General features: G+C 39.4%; 1 protein-coding gene across 5 annotated transcripts in view; it reads right to left on the bottom strand.

The window, feature by feature from the left end:
* Positions 1-27964, bottom strand: part of ENOX1 (ecto-NOX disulfide-thiol exchanger 1) — a 512511-nt gene that overhangs the window by 345334 nt on the left and 139213 nt on the right. For 3 of the 5 annotated variants that reach the window (XM_032496086.1, XM_032496080.1, XM_032496081.1), the window contains one exon: positions 12219-12259. The exons of the other annotated variants lie outside the window; for them this stretch is intronic. The gene's annotated coding sequence lies outside the window, so the exon portion shown is untranslated. The remainder of the gene's footprint in view (positions 1-12218; positions 12260-27964) is intronic. 5 annotated transcript variants of the gene reach the window in all.

Here is a 27964-nt window from a genome sequence, read left to right on the forward strand (position 1 = left end):
CCATCTAATAAGACATAGAACTATCTTACAAATGAGAGGGAAAAAAACTTTAAAAACATTTTCCAACCACACAAGGTTCTAAGTTACAAATGATGCTCTCTCTAGACTGCTAGGGAGACCTTTGGCTGTTGCAGTAAACTGGAGGCATCTACCAGCCTAAACTGTGTCGAAGCTGGAGAAGGCAATACCCTGCAATACACAGGGTGGGCATTCACTGAGAGAAATCATCCCTACCTAGAATGCCAACAGGGGACACAAGGGAAAAATACAGAAACAGATTAGGAGCAGAAAGTTTTGTCTCTCTTTCCAATCATGATAAATCAAGTGAACAAAAAAAAAAAAATAGGTAATGATATAGAATATTTGAAAACCATAATTAAAATAGCAGCTCTAGTTAATATATATCATACCCATACCCCAGAAAGAGTAAAGATCTTCTTTTCCAGTATCCATCAGACAGGCACAAAATTTGACAATATATTAGGTCACAGATACAACATCCACAAATTCCTGAAAATAGGAAAGTATAGAAAACATTCTTTTATCACAATGCAATAAATCTGTTCATTACTAACAAAACTAGAAAAAAGTATACCTTATCTTCTGAAAATTTTAGCTCTCTCATAATTTGGGGGTCCAAAAAAGTACATTTAGGAAACAACTATATGAAAAAAATAACCCTATGTGATAGCTAAAGTAGTGCTCAAAGGAAAATTCATAGACTTAAACAGTTTATTAATAAATAAGAACAAATAAAAAATAAATTAAGCATCCAAGTTACGATGTTAATAAAAACCAAAAACTAAAGAAAGCAGAGAAAGGAATACACCTAAGTATAAATTAATAGGAAGAAAGACAAGAGTTAATAAATAAATCAAAAAGCTAGTACTTAAACTGTTAGCTAACCAGACGGGATGAGGAAGGAAGCTTATACAATTATACAAAGTAAGAAACAATAAGAGCAAATAACACCAATATAGAAGGCATTTCTGATAATAGATTCCTTTGATCAACTCTTTACAAATAAATTTCAAAACTTGGATGAAAGAGGTAATGTTATAGAATACATGGTATGCCAAACTGGCTCCAGAAGGAAAAAAGATCTAATCAGACAAATTATCATGCAAATAAAGGAAGTAAACGGTTACCCCAAAACTGGACACACACACACACGGCTTAGGTGGTTTCACAGCACAACTTGCCAAAATTTTTAAATAACAGATAATTCTGGTATCATTTAAACTCTTCCAGAGCATAAGGGAAAAAAGACAGGGGTGATTTCCAAGTTCTTTTTGCAAAGCGATAGTAACACTGATACCAAAATCTGACAGACTGCATACACCAAATAGAAAATTATAGCACAAACTCACTTAGGAATAGCAATGCGAAAATCAGAAACTAAATATTGACAAACAGAATCCAGCAGCAAATACAATCATCTGCATGGCCAGATGGAATTTATTTCAGAAATGTAAAGAAAAAAAGCAACAGTATTAAAAAAAAATCTGTCAACACGAAATTCCTCACTGTGGCATTCAATGCCTTTTCGAGGATGGTGGTCGTCCTTTCCACAGGAATCCCCCACTCCAATGACGCCACACTACGCCATTCAGTCTTGCACATACTTAACGCTATTTCCTGTCCCTGGACCTCTAATAATTTTGTATCTGTGTTTGGAATGTCATGGGCCCCAACTTCCTCCCAGTTCTAAATATTTTATCCATCCATCAAAACTGTATTTAAATATAAAATCATAAGAAAAGCTTCCTTGCTTCTCCTCACAATCAGAAACCTCTCTCCTTCTGTTAAACAGTTGAAAAGCTCTGTCTCTCTCCCTCTCTCATAGCACATGTACTTACCTGTGTATTAAAGGTATTTGCACCTTGAAGGCACCACTTCTCCTATTAGACCAGAATCCTTTTTGAGGGTAAGGGCCATGTCTTAGGTAACCCAATCACCCCAAGCGCCAATCTTTACACACTTGCATGTTCTGGTGCAGACACACACACACAAATTCAAAATGTAAAGGTAAAAAGCGAGCTGAAGGCTTGTGAGAAATGGTTTTCCCTAAAATGTTGCTGTGTGCACGCAGAATAAAAAGTTAATATCTGAAACTCAGCAGGGCAGTAGCCATGCCAGCCCACTATCATCCTATGGCTGGAATCATGGAGGAATGACATGCCCGCGAGCTCCAGGCTAAGGAACCCCAATTACCTTCCACCAGCACGGTGACAGGGACGGCTTCTGCAGAAGCCAAAGAGCCACTAGACCCGCCAATCCAAGGCATGGGGTGGGGATGAGTAAGGGAGCCAGGATGGAACTGTTGGTTTCATTAGATTGCTGGCTTGGAAGCGAGTACTTTGCACACCCACACACGTCCCCCGACTACACACACCCACCCTCTTCACATGTTCATTTTCACGAAGCCCAGATATTAACTTGTGTTCCAAAATTTCGCCGAGAATGTGTAAGCTTGTGAGACAGTCACAATGTCAAGTTTCAAAATGTCCGTGTAATTTGTTACGCACGGCGGGGTCAACAGTCCTATCAGAGCTGCAGCAGAAGGTTTGCCAAGAGCAGAATATTAAACAGAGCACAGACTACAGGACTGAGCGTGAGACACTGACATGGGGTTAGATCGATACAAAAAGGCCACATCCCAACCATTGTTGATACGTTATTTTGAGAACTGGACTTTCAGCATAAACCTGTTACATTGTTACCAGGTGCAATTTCAAAAGCGATTAAATCTAATGAAATGACATATTTCTGGTTCATTCTGAATACCGGAGTTACAGTTTATTTTATGACCACATAAAACAAAGAAGCTGACATAACCAGCACTATTTTTTTTTTTTTTTTTTTTTGCCTGCTTCTCATGCTGGTCCATCCCTGCTTTAGAAGGTGCCCTTTTAGGTACCTGAGATGCCCACTCCTGGTTTTCCTCCTCCCCGTCTCATGCTCCCTCATCTCTGCAGACTCCTCTTTCCCCATCTGCCCTTCTAGTTCAGTGGTCCCCAGGCCTCCATATTTCAGCCCTCATCTCAAGTCATCTCATGCCACTCCCCCTGCCAATTCAGAGCTTACTACTCATGGTTTCAACCCAAAACTAAAAGCCTTATGTCACCAAAATCTCTATCTCCAGATAAGAATCATATACCCAACTCTCCCCAGTTTGTTATCAGCTGTGCGTGCATAAACTGAACTCACTCTCTCCATACCAACCAAGAGAGAATAAATGATGGCCCCCCAAAGATATCCATGTCTTCATCACCAGAATCTCTGATTATGTTATCTTATATGGCAAAAGGGATTTTGTAGATGTGATCTGGTTAAAGGTCTTGAGACTTTCTGGGTAGGCTCAATATAGTCACAAAGGCGCTGATAAGAGTGAGACAGAAGAGTCTGATTCAATGTGGGAAGGACTTCACTGGCCATTGCTGCTTTTGAAGGCAGAAGAGGGCCATGAAGTAAAGAATGTCAACAGCCTCTAGGAGCTGGAAGAAGCAAGGAGAGATTCTCCCCTAGAGCATCTGGAGGGAGTGCAGCCACGCTGACACCTTGATTTTAGCCCACTGAACACATTTCAGCCTTCTGGCCTCCAGAATTGTAAGACAGCGATTGTGTGCTGTTGGAAACAATTAATTTTGTGGCCATAGAGGGCACTAGTAGTACCAATTCCCTTCTTAGTCTGTGGTACCACCCTGAAGCATACTTAGATTCTTCGGTCACTCCTGATTACCACTCTGCCTCCTAAATTCTTCATGTTCCCTCCCAACCATCTGTTCTCATCTCCATGGGTACTCCCTGAGACAGATCTGCATCCTCAGAGTCTTTACTAGTCTCCTTGAATCTACTTTGACCACTCAATTCCCCCAGCTCCAGCCTGGGCAAGATCAGTCTTCAAACTGTCCCCAGAGGATATCTACAAGCACAAATCTGATCAAGACTCAAGCCAAATGGCTCACTACTGACAACAGAGTGGCAATAAGCTTCTTTATCTGATAAAAAGGTCTTCATATTTTGACACCCATCTAATCATCCAATTTTAATCTCTGTCTTCTGTCTAAACTTGGCGCTCTGCACAGAATTCCATTCATACTTGGTGCTTTATCTTTGCTCTGTCTGTCTGGTGTTCCCTCACTACTTGTCTAACTGTCTAACATACAGAACCAACTGTGTTGGCAAGCTCTCGACAGTGACCTCCTGGAAGGCTGGGACCTCCCCCCATCTCCTTCTCAGTGCCTCGTCCAGCCCTGACTGAACAAACAAGCCTCCCCTTCTCATGACCTCTGACATATGCCCTCCCTGTCTTTCTCCTACTTTGGGTTCATATTTGGCTTTGGAATTACTTTGAGAATTAACCCATGCCCTCAGACTCATATATTTTTAATGAGCAGATACTAGATTTGAGAAGTGGTACCAGAACAACCAGCCGTGGCATCACAACCACTTCTTCTAGTGCAAAGAACTTCCCCTTAAAAGACGGCTTCAGGACAACAGACATCTGCCAGTGCTAATTCTGCTACAGCTGGAGACCCACTCAAAGCTATTCTTACACCACCTCTTCATTTGCCCTTCTTGGTTATAAGGAATTCTACTTCCTTTCAGTTTGCAGCATAGATAAACTTTTGTACTTTCAAATAATTTTCATTCCTTTTCTCTGGCCCATATCCAATTTCCTAATACTATGTTTAAAATATGGAAATGAAAACCAGACTCTAACATGGGCTTTATCAATGTTTAACACAGTGAGTGGATTATTTCATGATTGTTGCATGTTACATTCTAGTTAATGCAACCCAGATCATGTTAACCTTTTGGTAATAGTCCTATGTTGCTGACTCGTATTCCTGAGTGACAGGGTGAGAAGGACTTTTTACCTTCAGAATACCTACATGTCAATTCCATTCTTTACAGTGGCTAGGATAAGTTACCAGTATTTTTTCCTAAAATAATAAAAATCTCACACTTTTGCAAAGAACTGTCTGATGCACTGACAGGAGAGGTGAGCTTGACTTGATGTTCTGCTCTATAGCTGGAATCATTAGACTCAAATCAGAGCCTCACAAGGTTCTCTAGCAGTTTTCTTCATTTTTAAATATATGCTATATATTTATGTAGGCAATAATTTAATTCCAACTAAAAATAAATACACTTATCCTTCAACTATCAGTTGAAACAACTTCATTTTAGAAGCCATAAACACAGAAATGATTTAGACAGACCATGTGGAAATAGTTTAAGGAGTTATCCTCTGATTTCATAACCTCTGTGTATTTTTTCATTTAAGTCTACAATGAGAAAGACACAGTTGAGAGCAGAAAACTCATAAGTTAATCTACTTTTCTGATAAAGCAGTGGAAATGAAGACCCAAATTATGTTTCTGAAGTGACATGGGACAAGATAAACAAAGAAAATTCATCTCTACTTGGCTCCTGGAGAAAAAAATCTGAATCCAGATTAAGTATGTTTCTATTAATTTAAGGAAATTAGTTCATTTAGCTTTCTCACACTGACCTAATAAAACTGAAGCAAACACATTAATAAAAATTTTTGGACACTTGTTAAAATAGACTTAATATTATCTCATTTAAACAAGATGTATAAGTGAGTGGATTTGGTGTGGAAAAATCTAGATCACAGTCTTAGCTCATTTGCTATCAGATCAAAAAATTCGTATTACCCCTCTAGATACCTTTCTTTTATTCAATAATGACAGTCAGTAATCACACTAATGCTTATACCTGTCTTCTCTCCTCTGCTGTGAGCATGGCTGAGAAATCCACACAACACTTAAAAGTATAAAGAATAAATTAAAATACAAACGTGTGATATAGACCAGTATGATCTGCAGAACACGGCTCAGCGTTCTGATGTAAGGAAAGTGGGGCTGAAATGTGAAGCTGAAAGTCTTCCTTGAGCTCCACGTCCCATACCTCCTAGACGTGTGGCTTCTAAGCTGTAGTTTCCTCATCAGTGCATGAGACCGACTGTCCAGTTTCCAGACTTTATACTTACCATGGAAATTCTACTCAGACTCCCAGCAAATAAACGATAAAAACAAGGCTCTTCTGGTGATACAAATGTAAGGATGGAGGGTGTTGCTCACTCTAACCCTCCATTCCATCCCAACCCCAGATCCAACTGCAAGACAGACTCTAAAGACTATACAGACTTCATAAGCCAGATTACAACATAAAACGACCCCCCAAAAATGGAAAGTATGAAAGAGTGGCTGTGAGACACAGACAATAGACTATTTCAAGAAATGCATTACAATTAAAGTTTTCTTTATCAAAAGACACCATAAAGAATGGGAGCTAATTAAACTTACAAGTTTTTTCACAGCAAAGGAAATCATAAGCAAAACAAAAAGACAACCTGCAGAGTGGGAGAAAATATCTGCAAAAGATGAGACTGACATAGGCTTAATTTCCAGAATGTACAAATAGCTCATACAACTTAGTAACAAAAAAAAAAAAAACCCAATCCAAAACTGGGCAGAAGACCTAAACAAGCAATTCTCCAATGACAACATACAAAAAGCCAATAGACACATGAAAAGATGCTCAATATTGCTAATTATCAGAGACATGCAAATCTAAAGTACAATGAGGTTATCACCTCACACCAGTCAGAATGGCCATCATTCAAAAGTCCACAAATAATAAATGCTGGAGAGGCTGTGGAGAAAAGGGAACCCTCCTTCACTGCTGGTGGGAATGCAGTTTGGTGCAGCCACTGTGGAAAACAGTACGGAGATTCTTCAAAAGGCTAAAAATAGACTTACCATATGATCCATTAATCCCATTCCTGGGTATATATCCAGAGCGAACCTTAATTCAAAAAGATACATGTACCCCACTATTCATAACAGCAGTATTTACAAAAGGCAAGACATGGAAAGAACCTAAATGTCCATTGGCAGACTGGATAAAGAAGTTGTGGTGTATTTATACAATGGAATACTACTCAGCCACAAAAAGAATAAACTACTACCATTTTCGACAACATGGATGGACCTGGAGATCGTCATTCTAAGTGAAGTAAGCCAGAAAGAGAAAGAAAAATACCATATGATATCAATTACATGTGGAATCTAAAAAAAAAAAAGGACACAAATGAACTTATCTACAAAACTGAAACAGACCCACAGACATAGAAAACAAACTCATGGTTACCAGTGGAGGGAAAGGGTGGGAAGGGATGTATTGGGAGTTCAAGATTTGCAGATACTAATACATGTAAAGTTGATAAACAGTAAGTGCACACTGTATAGCACAGAGAACTATATTCAATATTTTGTAGTAACTTACAGTGAAAAAGAACATGAAAATGAATATATGTATGTTCATGTATGACTGAAGCATTATGCTATACACCAGAAATTGACACATTGTAAACTGTATACTTCAATACATATATGTGTGTGTGTGTGTGTGTGTGTGTGTGTGTGTGTATGTTTCTAATATATATATATATTAGAAAAAAAGACACCAAAAAGAAAGTGAAGAGCCAATTCGCAATGGATGCTTTACAGAATATATGAGAATGCTTATAAATCAAAAGATAAAGATAGCCCAACAGAGAAATGGGCAAATGTCAGAAACAGATATTTCAAAGAAGAGGAAGCATGAATGGGCAATAAACTTATGAATAAATTATCAAATATCTGGAGAAATTTAAACTGTGAGATACCATTTGACCCCCAAAACTTGGGAGAAATTTAAAAACCTGTACTTTCCAAATGTTGACAAGAACTGGTAGAATATTAAATTTGTCTAATCACTTTGGAAAATAATTTAGCATCATATTTGAAGATACACTGACTAATCATTTCAACAATTAAATATATTCCCCGGAGAAACACATGCATCTCTGTATCAGAGACCCGAGAAAGGTCAAAAGTCTTGTCAGCATTGTTTGTCACAGCAAAAAACAAACAAACAAAAGCAATCTGACTATAAACACCTCAAACGATGTCCATCAACAAATCATTAAAACCTTTTGGAATAGTCATACAATAGACTATTTCACAGCAGTGAAAATTAATGAGTGTAGCTACAATAAGCTCCACGACAAATCTCAGGAAAATAACGGTGAGTTAAAAAAAAAAAAAAAAAAAAAGCAAAACAGAATATTACTCTGTCTATGTAAACTTCAAAACATATAAAACAGCATGTTGTCTACAGATGCGTACATGCACAGTAAAACCATGTGACAGAGCCAGGTAATCACAGGGAAGCAGTTTGCTGGGAGAGAAGGGAGAGGAGAAAACTTGAGGAGGGGACACAGGAGGCATCTGATTTATTTCTAATGTTCTGTTTCTTAGGCTGAGAGGCACACACAGCTGCTGTTTTACCATTCCTTATTCTGTAAATGCATGTTATATATTTTTCATTACATGTATAAAATATTGCATTAAAATTCTACAAAAGAGCACCGGGGAAGGGAGGGACCTGCAAATCCAGGGCAGAATCAGAGACTCTGCCAGGTACGTCTTTGATTCCCTCCCACCTGCGTCTCTTCTCAGACTTAAAGGCACATCTCATAGGTCCCACGCACAAATCCCGCCAAAGGATAATCAAGGTTGGGGCTAATAAAAGTTGGAGGTAACTCTTCCCAGGGAACCTCTGAAGTCCAAAGACCAGCTTTGGCTTTGAAGCCCTCCTGATAACCCCCACATCTGCCAGGTGTCACCTCCTTCCTGTGTTACCTCCCCGCCCTCCCCCCACCCCCGCCCACCACCACATAGCTCGTCAGTGGAGGTGACTGGAGTGGCCTGCAGATCACTTCAAAAGCTTCCTGGAGCTTCCTCGAGACTAATTACTCCTAATTATCACAATGCTTTGTATATATTTTTCACAGGATATGGCCGGAAAGTTTTTAATCATTCGTCTTGGTGGGGAAAAAATCATTTGAACATCTTTTTGACTAGATATGGAATGTGAAAGGAATTCAAAAAAGGGTACCAATAAAACTTCTTGTAATTAGATATTTATTTAAAGGTAAGTGACTTATGGATTTAAGACTTTTGTTGCTGTATGTCAGCTGATCAATGTTTCCTGAAACATTCAGTCCTTGAAAATATAACTTAGTAAATTTGCAGTAATTTAAAATCTTGAGTGTCTGGGACAGGTAAAAATGTGTGATTAAGTAACTTATGGGAACATTCATATGGTTTTATTCATAGGTGATTTTAAATACCATCATTGTTTTAATAAAAACAAACACACATAGAGTGAAAAACAAAATCCTAGGAAAAAAACCAAAAGGGCTAGGCTATTTGATGTACACTTGTAAACAATAGAACATCAATAAATCTATTCGTATGTGATTTAAGTTAATTCCTCAAAATTAGTTGGGTTGGGTTTTTTATTTCTACACCAGTATGCAAAAGTTATTGGCATAGATTCCTCTATGCTGGAAATGCGATCTTAATGAAATATACCATGGAAAGAAGGAAGAAAGGCAGGAAGGAAGGGATAAAGGAAGGAAGGAAGGAATTAGATTTTTGCTAAAGACAGCCTATATGATTAAACTAAACCAATGTAAGGCATACTGATAGTTGCCAGATTACTATCCTTCTCTGCAGAGGAAAAGTCCTAAAAATGCTAATGTTCATCACAAATTCTGCTGAAGTCAAATCTGGACCTGATAAAGTCAACAATCCTTCAGCACTCTGAGAATGGATCTCAAGCAGAAGTCTCCAATAATTATTCCTTTGCCGGCTACCCATACAAAACAATTTCAGACATTCTTCAAAGCTCTACTTAATATTCTAGATCACTGAAGTTCTCAAAAGTATTAGTAACTCTCATAATAATTATTCAATAACAATATTTGGCCAGTGTTTCACATATTAACAGGATAAATGCCAACTAATTCCAAGAACTGCTAGTGTAACTGGATTAAAATTTTTGCTAAAAATTATTTTGGAGGAGAGCAGCAGTCCAGGGCCTGATAAAGACTGCTTCCTGGACAGACTTCCTCATCTACTTACCTTCCTGCAGTTGTCTGGACTGAGCGCTTTGCTGACAACAGAGGGATTCTACTGTTTTGCCCCAAATGTATCTTCAGGTCAACACAATTCTAGGGAAAAGGCTAAGGATGGAGGAACAATTCCACAGCCTGATCTATGGATGGGATGAGAAAGAAAACTGGGGGTGGAGTGAGCGGAGATAGAGTCTGAGAGAGAGTGTTAGGAAGGCCCTTCCGGGATGCTGAGACAGCTGCAAATTCTCCGGCTTTGTGCTCTTGGTTACCCTGCCTGTAGTGAACCCCTTAAAATCAACCCTTAAAATAAATTAAATCAAAGAAATGTCTCTTTCCTTTCAGCAGATACACTCTATTAGCTGAAGCAGGCACAAGGCAGCCCAGACTTCAGGGGAGGGGACATAGAGTCTCTTAGGGAAGAAAAAGCAGCCCCTTTCAAAACCTTCAAAGCTCACCTGGCAGGCGAAGGAGATGGGAGGAGCTCAGTCTTCCCCACTTAGCAGGAATCAGAGCAGGAGGGTGGGGACAGCCTCACCCTTGAGGAAACATTTGGATTTGTAATTCTATTGCCCCCTCTCTGCCCTCACCCCAGCACACACAGGCACTCCTTTTCAAACAATTCACCAGTTTTACCCCAGGGGAAGCTCTTGGACTAATTAAAACTCAATTCATAGTGAGGATGCTCAGAAAATCTTAGTTATCTGAACTCCCCCTCCTCCTGTTGTCAAATGTATGACCAGTTTTGCACAGAAGTTGAGCGATGGAGTTTAGAGGCACGCTGCAACTGGAAGTTCAGCGGTTGAATCCATTCAGGTTTTTGGACCATAGTTCGATCCTCATGTCTCCCAGTGCTAGCGGTATCTCTGTGAGCTCAGCCAGTAGATCCGCCCCGACACGAGCGGTTCTCTCTTATGGAGCCCCATCAACACCAACCCACTTTGTTCTTGGGTGGGTGAGAGTGTGTGGAAGTGCAAAGAGAGAGGGGAGAAGAAATTTCCAAGATGTACAGATAATCTGCTCCTTAAAATACTTCTCCTCCCTTTGCAACTTGGAATGTAGTACCCAGGAATGTGGTACAATCTTTGGAATAGACGATTTCAACTGTCAACAAGCACGAACGGCCGTGATAAAACCAGCAACTGACTTGGGTCGAGTACATCTTTCCATGTGCACTGCTACCAGTGGCTGCCCTGCAACAGTGTGAATAAAGATTCGTCTGTACACAGACAGACAGACAGACAGACACACACACACACACATTATTCCTCGAAATGGCATCTTCATATAAGGAGAGTTCTATTTGTATAAAACAGTATGTTTGAAATTACAGGCAATGCGGCAACAATTCCTGAATTACTCTTTTGTTTGTTCAGCACTTGAGTTCAAAAGGCTAATTAGTATTTTGTTTAAGTGGTAGGAAGAGGAGGCCGAGGCTGACACGGGACCCACGGCATCTGATCTTTGGCCAGCAGAGCAAGTGGTTAGGATGTGAGGCACGGAGCTGCCTCCAGTTAGTATCTCACTGAGTTTTCACCACGACGCTGGGAAGTAGGTGTTATTATCTCCATTTTACAAAACGAAGAAACAAAGGTTGAGAGAATTTACGTAACTTCCCATGGTGCCACAGCTAACTATTAGTAAGAGCCCACATTCAAACCCAGGCCTAACTCTAAACCCTACACTCGAGGCTACAGCTTTGTTTGCTGGGAGGTGGTGCCCATGGTGGCCATGGAGGTGCCCGGCTCCAGTCTCCCTTCCAGAGAACCTGCTGCAGGGGGCCTGGCTGACAGGCAGTTGCTGGACCTTTGCATCCACCATGGCTCTCTTCCAAGACCACGGTTCCCTGGAGCTTCCCTCTGCCCATCCGAACGTGGTGAGGTGCCAGAATTGGCCCATTCCCACCAAACCTGGGATTCCTCTAACGTGGTGCCATCCAATCCGGTAGCCACTAGCAGCATGTGAGTACCGAACACCTCAAATGTGGGCAGTGTGACTAAAGAGATGAATGTTTAATTTTATTCCATTTTAACTGATTTAAATCTAAGTAGCCCCCAGTGGCTATCAGCTACCATACCTGACAGCACAGACACAGAACATTTCTGCCACTGCAGAAAGTTCTATTAAACTGCATTGCCCCAAAAGGACAGCTTCTGCTTAAAAGACATCATCAGGTTGAAATCTGCACAGATCCAAAGGGGAGGTAAAAAAAAAGACTTACCTTACAGGCACTTCCCTTTGAGAGACCCGTCTCAGAAGAACCTGCAGACACAAGGAAGATTGTCAGAGGTGAAGGGAGGCGGGTGGACAGTAGGAAGCGGGCGTGGATCTCAGGCGACTCAGAGACACCCTGCCTCTCTGGGGCTGGTCCCACAGCTGGGCAAAGAAATGGCATCTTAGGAAGGTGGGAGAGGCATAGCTGGTCAGATGGGGCTTGGCGGGCAGGACTTTCTGTGGTTATTGAGAGGGAAGGGGAACTAGGAACCAAACCTAGAACAGAGTTTTATGGAGCAATGCCAGGTAGAAGAGTTGTTTTCATTTTTTTCCATCAGTTTCTCCTATACTGTAATTCCTCCTTGATTATGTGACCCTGATCTCCTTATCAAAAACCTTATTGTCCCTCATGTTCCTCCACCCTCCAGTCACCAGAAAAAATATACCTGCAATAAATATTAGACTTTTACATTTACGTATTAGACTTTTACATTTATGTATTAGAGTTTAACATTCACTAGTCTTTATGCAGATTAACTGAACATTTAAAACTTTTCTCAAGAAGAGTGAACCATTCTTTTAACATGCATTAGGACCCTCAGTTAACATTCTTTCATTGGGTCATAGGGTCAGTGGCAAAAAGATTATACTTTTTACCTTCATCAGAGGTATTTTTACAGGACATATTGGCTAACAGCTTTTGATATAAAATAAAACTTGTGAAAATCAAATACACTTATAAAATATGTATATACAATTTCACTTACTGAAAAGCTATAATTGAGGCAAAGGTCTAAAACAATCAATTTTAAGAGCTACTTGCAAATTCATAACTGTTCTTTTCTTTAGCAATCATTAGCCTGAATTGGTACCCAAGCCAGAATATGAGAAAACAGAAGATTCATATCGACAGGTTTAAATTCCGTAGTCTCAATTCCCAGATATGCTCTTATTAATTGGTTTTGTGAGTTTCTCTTCAAAATGTGTGGAATTAGTACATTCATCTAAAAAGGCAACTGAGTATTCACGTACAGCTGAAAAATAACAAACTTCAGAAACACAGATGTTCAACCAAATTCTCACTTGCTTACTCCCAGCTAAATTCATCTCTGAGCTTTAAAAAGATTTCTGAAACTGTCAAGGACAAAAACATAAGTAAATAAATGGCATTATACATTATACATCAGCCCACATCTGGCTCTGTCACCACTTAGGGCATGTTATTATAGACATTCAACATCTGGGCGGGGGGAAAGGACCTACTTGGGAGCTTTCCGCTACCATGACAACCGAATGTACATTTCTCACACAGTTCGGTCTCTGCGCATTTATTTTTAACACCACTGCAAGTCCTTTCATTTTCATTTTAAAAGCCCAGAGTAGGTACTGTTTTGAAACAACAATCATCGTGGTAAATAATACCTATGTGGAGGAAGTCAGTTGGTAGGGCAGGTTTCTCTTGCTTCTGTCCTACTTTATTACTATGGAGAGGACAAATGCTTTTTAGTCGGAGTGATGCAGTTAGAATAGTTTGCACCTTATGGCTTTTAGACGTGGAAGTCCTCTATTTCTGAGTTACTCAAGAGATGGCTCTTAGTGGAAAAGTCCTAATGAAAATGGTTAAAATTAGCCGCCGTTATTTTTACCATGAAGAAGCCTCCCTTCTGAATGTCCAAATTTTTATCAAGATTCTAAATGACACCAAATATGGACAATAATAAAGGCTGCTTCCATGTACTGATGTTTTCTGTATATTGCATGTGTAATGCACCTTGCAAACATCATTTTATTTTTATTCTTCAAAATGACCTGTAAAGTTGGTATTACTGTCATCTCACAGTTACGGACACTAAACTATGGAGAAAGGTACAATGACATTCACTGTGGAAGGACTGACTGAATGCCGACGATGTGCTAGGAACCAGGACTACAGTGGTACAAGGCATTATAGCATGTCCCTACTTGCGTGGAACCAATGATGTGTGGGGCAACAGGAAACAAACAGCCAGTGAGGGACTGAGGCAGAAGTCTGGCTTGGGTGTCCAAGATGGCAGAGTACGGAGCCCTAAACTCACTACTTCCCATGACGCACTAATATCATAACTATTTACAAAGAAACTGTGTGTGAGAATGACCTGAAGGCTAGCAGAAAGGATTTTCCACAACTAAAGATGTAAAGAGAGAACCACGACGAGATGGGTAAGAGGGATGGAGACGTGGTATAGTCAGAACCCACACCCCCAGATAATCACAATTGTAGAGGTTCTCTGCAAGGATGGAGTAGTCCGAGCCCCACACTGGACTCACCATCCAGAAGGTCCTCTATCAGGAAGACAAGCCCCCAGAACATCAGGCTTGAAGGCCAGCAGGGTTTGCATCTGAGAAAGGCGGAGGGCTACAGGAGGCAGAGACTCGGCTCTTTAGGACACGCACAAATCTCACCCTCTCCGAGCCCAGCACAGATGCAGTCATGGGAAAGGAGCCTGATTCAGACCCACCTGCTCACCTTGGAGAGCCTCCTGGAGAGGCAGGACGCAACCGGGACTCCACCAGGGAACAAAGACGCCGGCAGAAGCCCTTTTTAGGAGCTTGCTCAACCACGAGGACTCTGGTGATGGCAGGCACCATTTTGGAGTCCCCCCCTCCAGCCTATCAGTGCTGGGGGCTTACCTGCCCACCGGTGGGTAAGCTATCAGCTCCAGGCTTGCCTGGGGCCATGCAGCCAGCCATGCTGGGACCTGGCCTGGTGCACTAGTGGGCTGGCAGCCACTGCATGAGGCAGGGCCTGGCAGTCAACCGGGCCAGCAGTCAGCCCTGCACACCAGCTCACCCAAAGCAGCCTGCCCCGCCGCAAGACAAGGGCCCACAGAACCCACATAAAAAGCACCCCTAGAGCGTTCATCTCTGGTGACCAGAGGGGATGGTGCTGCTGGGCCCCAAAGGAAGTCTCCTACCTGAGGCCGCTTCTCTCACTCTGTGCACAGAAAGAAGCTCAAAATGGATTAAACACTTAAATGTAAGACCCGAAGCCATAAAACTGCTGGAAGAAAACACACGCAGTATGCTTTCTGGCATCAGTCTTAGCAATCATTTCTGGGCTCTGTCTCCTCGGGGAAGGGAATCAGAAGCCCAAAGAAGCAAACGGGACGACGTCAAACAGGAAGTTTCTGCACAGTGAACAAAATGAAAAGGCAGACTACTGAATGGGAGACGATATTTGCAAATGATGTAACTGATAAGGCGTTAATATCCAAAATGTGCAAAGAATCATATAGCTCAACATAAACAAACAACTGGATTAAAAAGTAGTCAGAGGACCTGAGCAGACATGTTTTCCCAAAGAAGACATGCAGATGGCCAACACACGAGGAGATGCTGAACATCCCAAATCATCAGGGAAACGCAGATGTAAACCACAGTGAGGTACCATCTCACACCTGACAAAAGGGGTATTACAAAAAGACGGCATACAAGGAGTCATGGAGAGGACATGGAGAAAAGAGAACCTTTGTGCACTGTTGGTTCGAACATAAATTGGTGCAGGCACTATGGAAACCAGTACGGAGGGTCCTCAAAAACCCAGATTGTTGGTCGGTTATTCACATCTCTCCCCAACTCCCATTCACATGGGCAGCCTGAAATCAGCCATGCTTGGCAAATGCTAAGAAAAATCAGGCCTTTTTTCTCCCTACGGGACAAATTACTAGCATAGCACTTCCCTCCAAAAAGTGCATCACCCTCCGCCACAAGAAAATATACTTCATGAAGGCAGTCTTCGTCTGTTTCGATCAACGCTTTCTCCACAAGAGCTATAGTGCATGGCGCGCTGTAGGAATCAAGTATTTGTTGAATGAATTAATATTCTGTCGTATCTCCTTTCCTCAACCAGACTGAAAGAGTATCCGAACTCCAAACCTCCATTTTCAGAACCTGGATAAGCACACCCTGTGATTCAGAAAGCCTGGCCCTTTCCCCAGCCTACTTCATCTGCTCCTAAAGGGGTCCGCTCTCCGTCCGCATGGGTCATGAGCAGAAGCTACAGGTCTTGCCAGTGATCCTCAGTCTCTGGAAATATCTCCAACCGACAAAAGGGCAAACAGTATACTGCAAAAAGCATGACACGGCTGGTTTTCATCTTTATTGTAACTTGTTAAGACAAACATTAAACTACATACAGGTGGTATGGTGGGCTCTGTACAAAATCACGGGGAAAGGTTTGAGCTCCTTTAAAATATACTATTTAGAATGTGAAACCACTTTTTTTTTTTTTTTTTAAATTCAAGGAGCAATTGAACAGAAGCGCTGAAGGCAACACCAAGCTGACAAGGACCCATAGAGTTAAACAGTATTCCTTCGCTCACTCTAAAGATCGCTCTGTGGTAAGTGGCATGTTTCCTTCAGGGAGAGACGCTGACCCACTTAAAAGTGTTAATAGGATCTTAACTAGATTTTAGTGGAAATAGTTGAGTGTTAGTGAGTTGCTGAATACCGTGGAGGCAGTCAGGATTCGGTTGGGAAGGTGGCAGAGTCTCTGAGGACAAGGTAATAGACTCGAAGTACTGGATTAATTGGGCCAAGAGCATATGGTTGTATTTATTGTGTGGGGAGGTTCGTTCTTCATAAACAACACTTTCTAATTTTCCTTACCTAGGAGTTACCAATATACCCCAAATCACTCATATATAACTGCATAGCTTATTAGTAAAATGTTCCTTATGATTTTCCTTATTTTCAACCATTATCAGTGGTAGGGAGTTAATACATCCCTGACAGAAATGTTACCAAAAGGCTGGTCTGGTCGCAGAGGAAGCCTGGTCTAATGCGTGTTGAGTGCTTTCGACACCCCACCCCAACCCATCAGACACATTATTTCATATGATCTACCAATAATTCTGCAGGGCAGATTACATCCTCATGTTAAAATTATGAAAACTGAAGCCCAAGGAGGCGACAGCTCACCAGTCAGGGCAAATATGGTCACTGAAACCCCAGACCACAAGCTCAAGAACCTAGTCTGTCCACCATACGATGCTGATTCTACTGGAATACAATTCCGTCTCTTCAGGGATGAGCTGGGCCTGGGTAGATATGAGCATGCCCCAGCCAAGCCGCAGGCAGACCACGTCTTATGGAAGCTCTACAGGCCTGATCTCTGAGTTTCATCTGGCTAAGCCCCACCTCGAGCTTAGGGTGAAGGCTAGCAGCACCCACGTCACGGAGCTGAGACTCAACCGGGGAAAGGCAGGCGCAGGGGCGCTCTGGCCGGCACGCAGGACGCACAGTGGGAGAGGGTAGACCCCTTCACATGACACCAGCTGTTCAACACCTTCCTCTGTGAGGTGTTCCTGAAAAAGCTCTTAGAAACATACCCCTGCATGATGAAAGACACTTCAGTAAACGAACCCTTCATACAAGAAAACATCATCTTATTCTAAGGGCGGAGAATGGACAGGAGTAGAGGAAGGGCGATGCATTATTTCTGCTTGAGTCTCCTGATGATAAAAATAGTGGATTTTAAACAACATATTTTTTTTTCCCCAGAAACTTAAATTATTTCTATTCTGCTCGGTGTCACAAATATTTTTATCTCTTATGCAAGAAACATTGTGCTACCTGTCAAAAGCTATAAAGATGAGTAAGAGATGATTTCTTCCCTTGAGGAATCATTGATCTAATGAAAAGATGGAAATCTTTCTGGAACAGATTTCACACGTTCCTCTGTCCTTAGGAATAATATTATATGAGTTTTCCTTGGTGACTTAGGGCGCCGTCAGGTATAGCGGCTGCTGTCCTGGGCCACGACAGTGCGCACAGCTGTAGTTAGAAATGAGTGTGACTTGGGAGCAGAGGGCTCCTGATCGCAGGAGTTAACCAAGAACTTGCCATCCGCCTTCTTGAACTGAATGGATGGATGGATGGACAGACAGATATAAATATCCTGTTACTTTCTGGTCTTTTCCTCTTCTCATTCCATGTATGAACTAAAGACCTGCCATCTGATAAATAATGCTTTCAACAAGCACAGAACTGCCTTCAGTCTTCCCTGAGGCACAGGCAAGGAGGGCTGAAGCCTTCTGCTGAGGACCCTGCCGAGTCTCTAAAGCTGCCCTAAAGGTTACTTCTTGCTGGGCCTTTCTCTGACAGGTCAGCCACCCACCTCCCTCTCACCACTTGAATTTCCACAGCGCTGGCAGCGTCCCTTCAAATCCCTGCCAATTGGGATTGGCACCCACCCAATCCACCACCCTCTCCACCCTCTGAGGTTCTTGAATTACACTGCACGGAAGATGCCTCGTGCAGGGCAGCCGGAGAGCAGGCGCTCAGTACAGGCCAGTTTCGGATCCGACACTTGTCCCAGTCTCTGCGTCTCTCACAAGATCGGCCTGATACCTACAGATGCTGCTCCTCTTTGTGGTCAGCAAACCCACCAATCACAGTCCATCACTTCTTATTTGTGCCTGTTTGTGAAGAGTTTTCTTTTTTCCCTTTGACCCCTGCACGCGATGCTCATTATGCCGGCACCGACTCACTTGTAACGGTGCAGTCTGACAGCTTAGAAGTGCCTTATTATTTTCACAAATTTTCTCCACCCAGTGGATCTATTTTAATAAGAAAGTCACTTTTGCTTTATTTATATTTTTATAAACAGTTTATACCTTGGTTATAAAGAATAATCCAGGGTCTGAGTTGTGTTACTGTGGATATGCAATTCGACATTTCTGGAAGCGGCATCACCGCCATTCTGACGCTGCTTCCTCTAATGATGACAAACCTACAGATGATGAAAGTCTAAAGTTTGCATGTAAAAGGCAAAGCAATTATAAAGTACAGCTCATGCAGCATCTGATTATTTCTCCCCGTATAACTTCACACCTGCAACTGAACAAAAAATGTTCTTTTCTTATTTGTAACATAAACCATGTCACAGAATCCCATTATTTTAATCTCCTTGCAGGCTCTCATTAAACCTAACGTGTATATTATAATTGCACTGAAAACTGACAACTGTTGCATTACGAGGGCATAAGAATTAACGTAAGGTGCATCAGCACAAGTATTAAAGAAACTGCTACAAACATAAGAAAAGCAGGACTCCACTACTCTCTTAGGGACTTCATTTACGTAAAAAAAATTTCCCATCTCCTGTTCATACAGACAAGTATCAGATAAATTATAGTCTCGGAATAAACTTATCTTTATTAATAGGGTTTTTTTTTCCAGAAAATAACTTCCTGTGATCCCCCTAGTTTTGAAATTATGCACCACTCATGAGTATATGAAAATCTCAGCATTGCACGCTGACTCGTTTCAAATTTACGTGGCAGAGTTCCAAACGCTGGGGAGCTGCGAAGTGCCCATCCTTGCACAATATCAACCATCTGCCCTGGCCATCAGGACAGAGTTCAGATATTTCTCCAGTGTGATATTATAAATTCAAAGTGCTCTTGGCATTTATGTATTGTTTTTTTGTGAAATTTTGCAGGTGATAAATGGATTCTAGCTTTTCCAAACTCAGACGCATCAAAGCACGTTCATGTGAGTACTTTTCTTGTGCTGTGTATTCGACTGTGTGTATTTGTACTTGCTCACTCACCTCTCTCTCTCACACACACACACACACACACACACACACACACACACACACACGGTCTGCCAGACTGAGAGCAAGCACCTTTCTGTGAGTGCACCACAAAACGCTAAAGGTTTGGTACCCATTCAAATGGATATTTCTGAAGTATTTACTCAACATTTATTAAGCAGAATTGAAGGAAATTCGTTTTCGACTAAGAAAAGTTTGTATCTCTTGATGGTCAGTTAACGGGGCTCGTTCATGTCCTGAATGAACACATCACTTACACTTGCTTCAGCCTTTCATTTCACAATTTTGTTTGGTCTCATTACTGCCTAGAATTAGTCACTCACACTCACCAGGGCAGCAGTAACCCACACATACGTTGTTACAAAGTGACAAAGTGGGTTGCAAAGTTCTTTTGTTTGTTTACATTCCTGTTGTCAAAGCATTTTCCACTTTTCTGTGGTCCTTTTTTCAGATCTATCTTCTTTTATGATTTACCAAACCAAGCAAAATCTTGGAAAGCACACTAACTTTAAAATTTAGATATTAAAAAAATGAACAGCATGGTAACTATATGTATTTGAAATTATATTTCAATACATATTTGATGTAATGTACATTTGGTGTTACATTTGAAAGCAGCTAAGAAAATAAATCTTAAAAGTTTTCATCAGAAGAAAGAAAAACTATACTATGTGTAGTGATGGACATTAACTAGGCTTACAGTGGTGATCACCTCACAATATATACATATATCAAGTCATTATGCTGTACACCTGAAACTAATATGTTATATGTCAATTATAGCTCAATAAAAGAAAATAAATTTTAAAAATAAATCACTCATTTTCTAAAAAACAGACCTACATAAACTACTACTCAGTATTAGAATTTCAACTGTGAATTGCCAAATTCAGGTAATTCTAAACTAGTATGATGGTAAGGCTTGCCGTAACATTGTGCAAAATATTCAAAAGAGATAGTTCAGCGATGTCAATAATTTTTCATCACTGTTATAAAAGTATTCAACAGAGATAGTTCAGCAGGGGCAACAATTCTTTTTGCTATCTTTCCCCCACCCCCATGAGGGGGTTGAAATAGATCTTGTCTTTCCAATGGCCTAAACATTACACGAGGAAACGGAAGTTAACAGATGCCATGTTTCTGGTTCATATCAGTGATATTCCCTTAGTATACACTGGGGCCCGGGGAAGCGGCCTTTCCTTCAACCTGCTCTGCTCACCCAGACACGCACATGTATCCATGGATCCATCTGTTAGGCATCAAGAATTACAATACTTGGAAGGCTAATCCTTCAGTCTAAACGTTTAAATGTTAAATGCTAAATTACGCTGCAGGATCTGAAGCATGGAACTTGCAAACATGACTCAGTCACACATCTGGTTCAGCCCTGTCCAGATGTCGGAATGCATCAGTCATTTCAGATTAACTTATAATGAGAGAAATCAAGGCACGACCCGTGTAGTCTCAAAGGTCCACTTAGATGGTGATGAAGATGGGTGATGCTCCCTGAAGTATGGCTGACTCTCCAATGTTATTAGGAATATACATTTCTGACATTTTAAATATCTGAAGTCAGTGATTTTAGCCACTTGGGAAAAACAATGTTGCGGCATGCAATTGAGGTTATTTCAACAGAGCCAGTTCAATCTTAGATCATCATTTCTAGTGCATTCTAGCAAAGCTTCTTTCATAAAGTCACTCCTCACAGTAGTGCCAGGCTCCAGAGAATGTGACTTAACAAAAAATTACTCGTACAGTTTGCCAAACAAGTCAACCTCTTAGCAGTTGGGAGCTTTGCCCAGGAGCCTGGGCTTGCCCCTGGCATGGTCCCTTGCTCTCCATCAGTTCCAGCAATGCCACACTGCCTTCCAGTTTGCTAATGCACTGGCCTCATAAACACAGATTCCCCAAGTGCTCTCCAAGATGCTAATGTCACCTTCAGGGTGGACACCCTCTTTTCCTTTTTACCAGCTCTGCATTTTTTTTTTCAGTCATTCATACCCAGTCACTGTCTGTAGTCATCCTCACAAATGAATGTTAATACTGTACCATAAAGAATTTCTGGTAATTTGTTTTGTGGAGAGAGTTGAAAGGGGGTGATCATAAGAAAGCAAGCCAAAAGGAAAATCATTTCAACTGTTCTGAAAGCTGACCTCTGTGAAGCAGTCAAAGAGAGCAGATTCATGTCCCAGGAAGGCTCATTTTGAATAAGAGCGTGTTCATTACAGTTAGGAAGGGCAGACTGAGTAGACCTTACACTGACTGGCCCAGTTAACAGTAGCAGAAAATGTTGGGAATGAAAACACAGAGATATCCTGAATGGATTTCACTCATGTTCTTGTAAGTCAGAGTTTGGGAGCATCATATTTGATGACTAAGAAAGATCTGGAAGGGAACTGGATTATCATTGGCAAATAATTATAAATGGGTAAGAATGACATCTTTGTTGGTGCTCCATCTGTCCTCAGCTATAAAGGGTATTTTTTTTTTTTGAGGTTAATTTTTGCTTTTATTTGCTAGTGTAACTTAACTACAGTGAGTTGTTTTTTGTTTGTTTGTTTGTTTGTTTGTTCTGTTCTGTTCTGTTCTGTTTTTGCTAAACGCTTAGGAATAGAATTACGGGTATTTTCCAAAAAAGTAAAAGTAAAGCAGACTTTAGGACTCCCAGAACGTTTTTACCCAAGAATTCCTGTAAAGTGATTTGAAAATTAATGTTTTTTCCTCCAGGGGAACTTGTATTAAAAAATGAATCTGATGACCATTTAATTATTATAAATTCTCCTCAGTATTTTTCTCAAGCCTTTTATAATATGACTCTCAAAATAAATCAGTGGCATTACAATCTGTGCCTCCCATTACAGCCCAGGACTTCGTTCTGTAAATGCAATACAATAGATTTCATTTCCCATCACCTTTCACTATCTTTTATGACCTCATCAGTATCGTCAACAAAGGCTATTTAATGTGTAGCCACAAAGAAATACTAAGCTTACATTTTGTAATAAATATTTCTGGGCGATAAAAACTGTACTTAAATATTTCTGAGTGATAATAAAAATCTACACTAGTTGATAACAGTAAAATATTTATCTTAATGATTTTATTGTTTGCTCAACCATCTCTAAAAGTTCATGATACTACTACAGTCAAAAACTGTTTCTCACAGGAGGTGAGGAGTGGAAGAACGCTCCTGCCACAAAAAAAATTGAAAAAAAAATTTTTAAAAACTGGTTCTCACAGTTCATCATATTTATTATAGTCAAAAATAGATTCTCAGAGTCCATTATAAATATACGTTGAAAAATGGATCAGCCTGCTAATGTGTGCAAGGTTCCTTTTTGGGATAATGAAAATGTTCTAAAATTAAATTACAATAATGGTTACACAACTCTATACATATACTTAGAAACCTTGGATTATATACTTTAAATGGGTGACCTCTATGGTTTGCAAATTACATCTCACTAAAGCTACTTTTAAATGAATAAATTATTGAAACTAATATTTTTAAAAGATCAACAAAACTGAAAAACCTTTAGCTAGACTAAGAAAAAAAGAGCCAAAAAAAAAAAATTAGAAATGAAAGAGGATACTTTTGTACAAAAATAATGAGTAACAAATGATTTAATACTATGAAAGCTTTCTTAAATTTTTAATCTATCAAAAATCATCAAAGATTAATAAAAGAAAGAGGAGACATTATAACTGATGCCATAGAAATAAAAAGAATTATGAGATTACTATGAATAATTATATGCCAACAAAATGAATAATCCAGAAAAACTGGATAAACACATCTATTATGAGTAAAGAGTTTGAATCAGTAACCAAACATATCCCAGGATCAGACGGCTTCAGTGGTGAATTCTACCAAACATTTAAAGAAGAATTAATGGCAATTCTTCTTAAAATCTTCCAGAAAAATTGAAGGGGAGGAAAACACTTCCAAACCCATTTGATGAGTCCAACACTACCCCGCTAACAAAGCTGAATAAAGATAATGCAAGAAAACTACAGGCCAATATCACTGATGAATACAAATGTAAACATCGTCAACAAAATACTAGGAAACTGAATTCAACAGCACATTGAAAGAATCATGTACCATGATCAAGTGGGATTTATCCCTGGAATGCAAGGACGGCTCAACATTCAAAAATCAGTCAATATGATACACCATGTCAAAAGAATGAAGGAGAAAAATCACATGATCATCTCAACAGGTGCAAAAAAGCATTTGACAAAATTCAACATCCATTTATGATTTTAAAAGGAATGATCTATTCTGTCTAAGTTCTCAACTTCACGTGGGTAAAACTGTTCACAGTATCAAACAGTTGTTGAAATCTTCATCTATAACTGTGGATCTGCATATTTCTCCCTTCAGCATTATCAGTCTGACTTCACATATTTTGTAGCTCTGTTGTTTGCTGCATTCACATTTAGTATAGCTGTATCTTCATGGTAGACTGATGCTTTTACCATTATATAAAGTTCACCTTTCTCTGGTGATTTTCTTTATTTACATTATCTGATGTTAATACAACCTTGAATTCATTTGATTGATGTTGACATGATACATACTTTGTTCTTTTACTTTCAGTGGGCCTATATTCCTATATTTGAAGTGAGTTCCTTGTAGACAGCATATAGTTCTTGTTTTTTTTAACATATCTTTTTTTAATTTTCGGGAGGAGGTAATTAGGTTTATTTATTTTTTTAATGGAGGTACTGGGGATTGAACCCAGGAACTCACACATGCTAAGCATGCACTCTACTGCTGAGCTATATCCTCCCCCATAAAGCTTTTTTTGTCTTTTAGTCAACCCTAACAATTTGTCTTTTAGTTGACATTTTTAGGTTATCTGCATTAATGTAATTATTGATATGTTATGGCTTAAGTCTGCCAACTTTTAAAAAATTTTGTTTATTCTATTTTTCATTTCTCTATTTTCTTGTTTCAAGTAGGTAAGATCAACATTGTAGAATTCTATTTTGATTCATCTGTAGTGTTTTTGAATGTATCCCTCTGTATAATTTTTCAGTGGCTTCTCTAAATATTACATACACACCTAACTTACCACAGCCTGTTGCTGGCATCATTTTACCAGTTCAAGTGCAGTACAGAAAACTTACCTATTTTTATGTCTTTTTACTGTCCCTATTTAAAATAAAATTTAACGAATACTTCCTCTACATTAATTTAGAAGCTACATCCGACGCTGATACAATTTTCCCTTCAATCACTGAACATAATTTAGAAAACTCATGGGATGAAAAACCTAATATATTCACCCATATTTCTTCTTTTCTGAGCGCCCCAAATCCCTTTTTTGTCGTTTCCTTTCAGTTCAGATAAGTTCCTCAAGCTAATTTTTTAGCACAGGTCAGCTGGTGTCTAATTCTCTTCGTTTTCCCTATTTTGAGAATGTTTTGATTTCCCCTTCATTCCTGAAGAATATTTTCACTAGGTTTAGGCCAATGCATTGACAGTTCTTTTGTTTTAGCACTTGAAAGATATTGTAACACTTCCTTCTGGCTTCCATTGTTTCTGTGGGAAATCTATTCTTTTAATTGTTTTGCTCCTGTAGGTAAGGGGTTATTTTCTCTTGCTGCTTTCAAGAAGTTCCTTTAAAAATAGTTTTAACGATTAACTATCATGTGTCTTGGTGTGAATTTGTGTTTATTCTTTTGGGGCCTTGCTCAGCTTCTTCAGTCTTAGGTTTATTTCTCTTGCCAAATCTAGGTAATTTTCAGCCACTATATATATACATAGTTTGCCATTATAATTTCAACTAGTTTTTCAGCATGCTTCTTTCTCCTTTCCGTCTGGCATTTCAATGCTATGAATTTTAAATTTTCGTTATAATCCCACAGGTCCCTGTTGCTCTGTTGATTGGGGTTTTTTTCTCATTCTGGTTTCCTTCTGCTGTTCACGTTGGGTTAATTCTCTCATTTTGCCTTCCAGTTCACTGATTCTATCCTCTACCCCCTCGATTCTGCTGTTCAGCATAGCTGCTGAGGTTTTTATTCTGATTTTTGTATTTTCAATTTTGAAATTTCCATTTGGTCCTTCTTCATATTTTACATTTCCTTGCTGAAACTTCCTGTTCCTTTTCTAGTACTTTTTAGTTTTTCCATTGTTTCAAGAGTATTTGCAGTTGCTTATTGAAGCATTTTTACCATGACTGTTTTAAAATCCTTGTCAGAAGCTGATGAAAGAAACTGAAGATGACATAAACAGATGAAAAGATATATATTCTTACATTGGAAGAATCCATACAGTTATAATGGCCATACTACCCATGGCAATTCAGTGAAATCCCTAACAAATTACCAAAGACATTTTTCACAGAATTGTGACCAAGAAAAGTTAAAATTTGCATGAAAATACAAAAGCCCCTAAATAGCCAAAATAATCTGAACAGAGCTGGAGGAATCAAGCTCCCTGACTTCAGACTACTACAAAGCTAAAGTAATCAAAACAGTACAGCACTGGTAAAAAAACAGACACACAGACCAAAGAAACCAGATAGAAAGCCTAGAAAAAACCCGCACACTTATGGTCAATTAATCTACGACAAAGGAGGCAAGAATATACAATGGATAAAAAACAATCTCTTTAATAAGTATTGGTAAGAAAAACTGGACAGCTACATGTAAAATAATGATATTAGAACATTCTCTAACACTATATACAAAACTAAACTCAAAATGGATTAAAAAACTGAAAGTAAGACCAGATATTCTAAAACTTCTAGAGGAAAACATAGGCAGAATGTTCTTTGACATAAATCACAGAAATATTTGTGTGAATCCATCTCCTAGAGTAATAAAAATAAAAGCAAAAATAAATGGGACCTAAACTTAAAAGATTTTGCACAGCAAAAGAAACCAAAACAGACTATGAAATGGGAGAAGACATTTGTAAATGATGCAACTGACAAGGGATTAATTTCCGAAATATACAATCAGCTCATACAACTTAATATCAAAAAAAAAAAAAAAAGTACCAAACAACCCAATCAAAAAGCGGGCAGGTGACCTAAATAGATATTTCTCCAAAGAAGACCTACAGATGGCCAACAGGCACGTGAAAAGATGTTCAATATCATTAATTATTCATGATATGAAAATAAAAACTACAATGAGGTATCAATCACACTAGTCAGAATAGCCATCATTAAAAAGTCTACAGATAAACTCTGGAGAGGGTGTGGAGAGAAAGGAACCCTCTTACACTATTGGTGGGAATGTAAATTGGTACAGCCACTATGGAAGTTTCTTAAAAAACTAAAAATAGAGCTACCATATGATCTAGCAATCCCACTCCTGGGCATATATCCAGAGAAAACTATAATTTGAAAAGACACATGCACCCCAATGTTAATAGCAGTACTATTTACAATAGCCAGGACATGGAAGCAACCTAAATGATCACCAACAGATGGATGGATAAAGAAGTTGTAGTGTATATATATACAATGGAATACTACTCAGTTATAAAAAAGAATGAAATAATGTCATTTGCATTGGATGGATGGACCTAGAGATGATCATTCTAAGTGAAGTAAGTCAAAGACAAGTGTCACATATCACTTATATGTGGGATCTAAAAAAATGAGAGAAATGAACTTATTTACCAAAGAAAAACAGACTCACAGACATAGAAAACAAACTTACAGTTACCAAAAGGAGACAGAGGAGGGATAATTTAGGAGTTTGGGATTAATAGATACACACTATATATAAAATGGATAGGCAACAAGAATCTACTGTATAGCACAGGAAACCATATTCAGTATCTTGTAATAACCTACAATGGGAAAGAATCTGAAAAATTATATATATATATATACACACACACACACACATATATACACATATATATATGACTGAATCACTTTGCTGTACACTTGAAACTGACACAACATTGTAAATAAACTATACTTCAATTTAAAAAAATAAAATAAAATCCTTGTCAGATAATTCTGTCATCTCAATGTTCGTATCTACTGACTATTTTTTTTTCACACAATCTGAGATCTTCCTTGTCGTTGGTATGAAGAGTGATTTTTCAAATAAAACCTGAACATTTTTGTATTATGCTCTGAGACACTGGGTCTTATTTAAACCTTCCACTTTAATAGGTT

Source organism: Camelus ferus, chromosome 14 (genome assembly GCF_009834535.1).
Source record: "Camelus ferus isolate YT-003-E chromosome 14, BCGSAC_Cfer_1.0, whole genome shotgun sequence".
NCBI lineage: Eukaryota > Metazoa > Chordata > Mammalia > Artiodactyla > Camelidae > Camelus > Camelus ferus.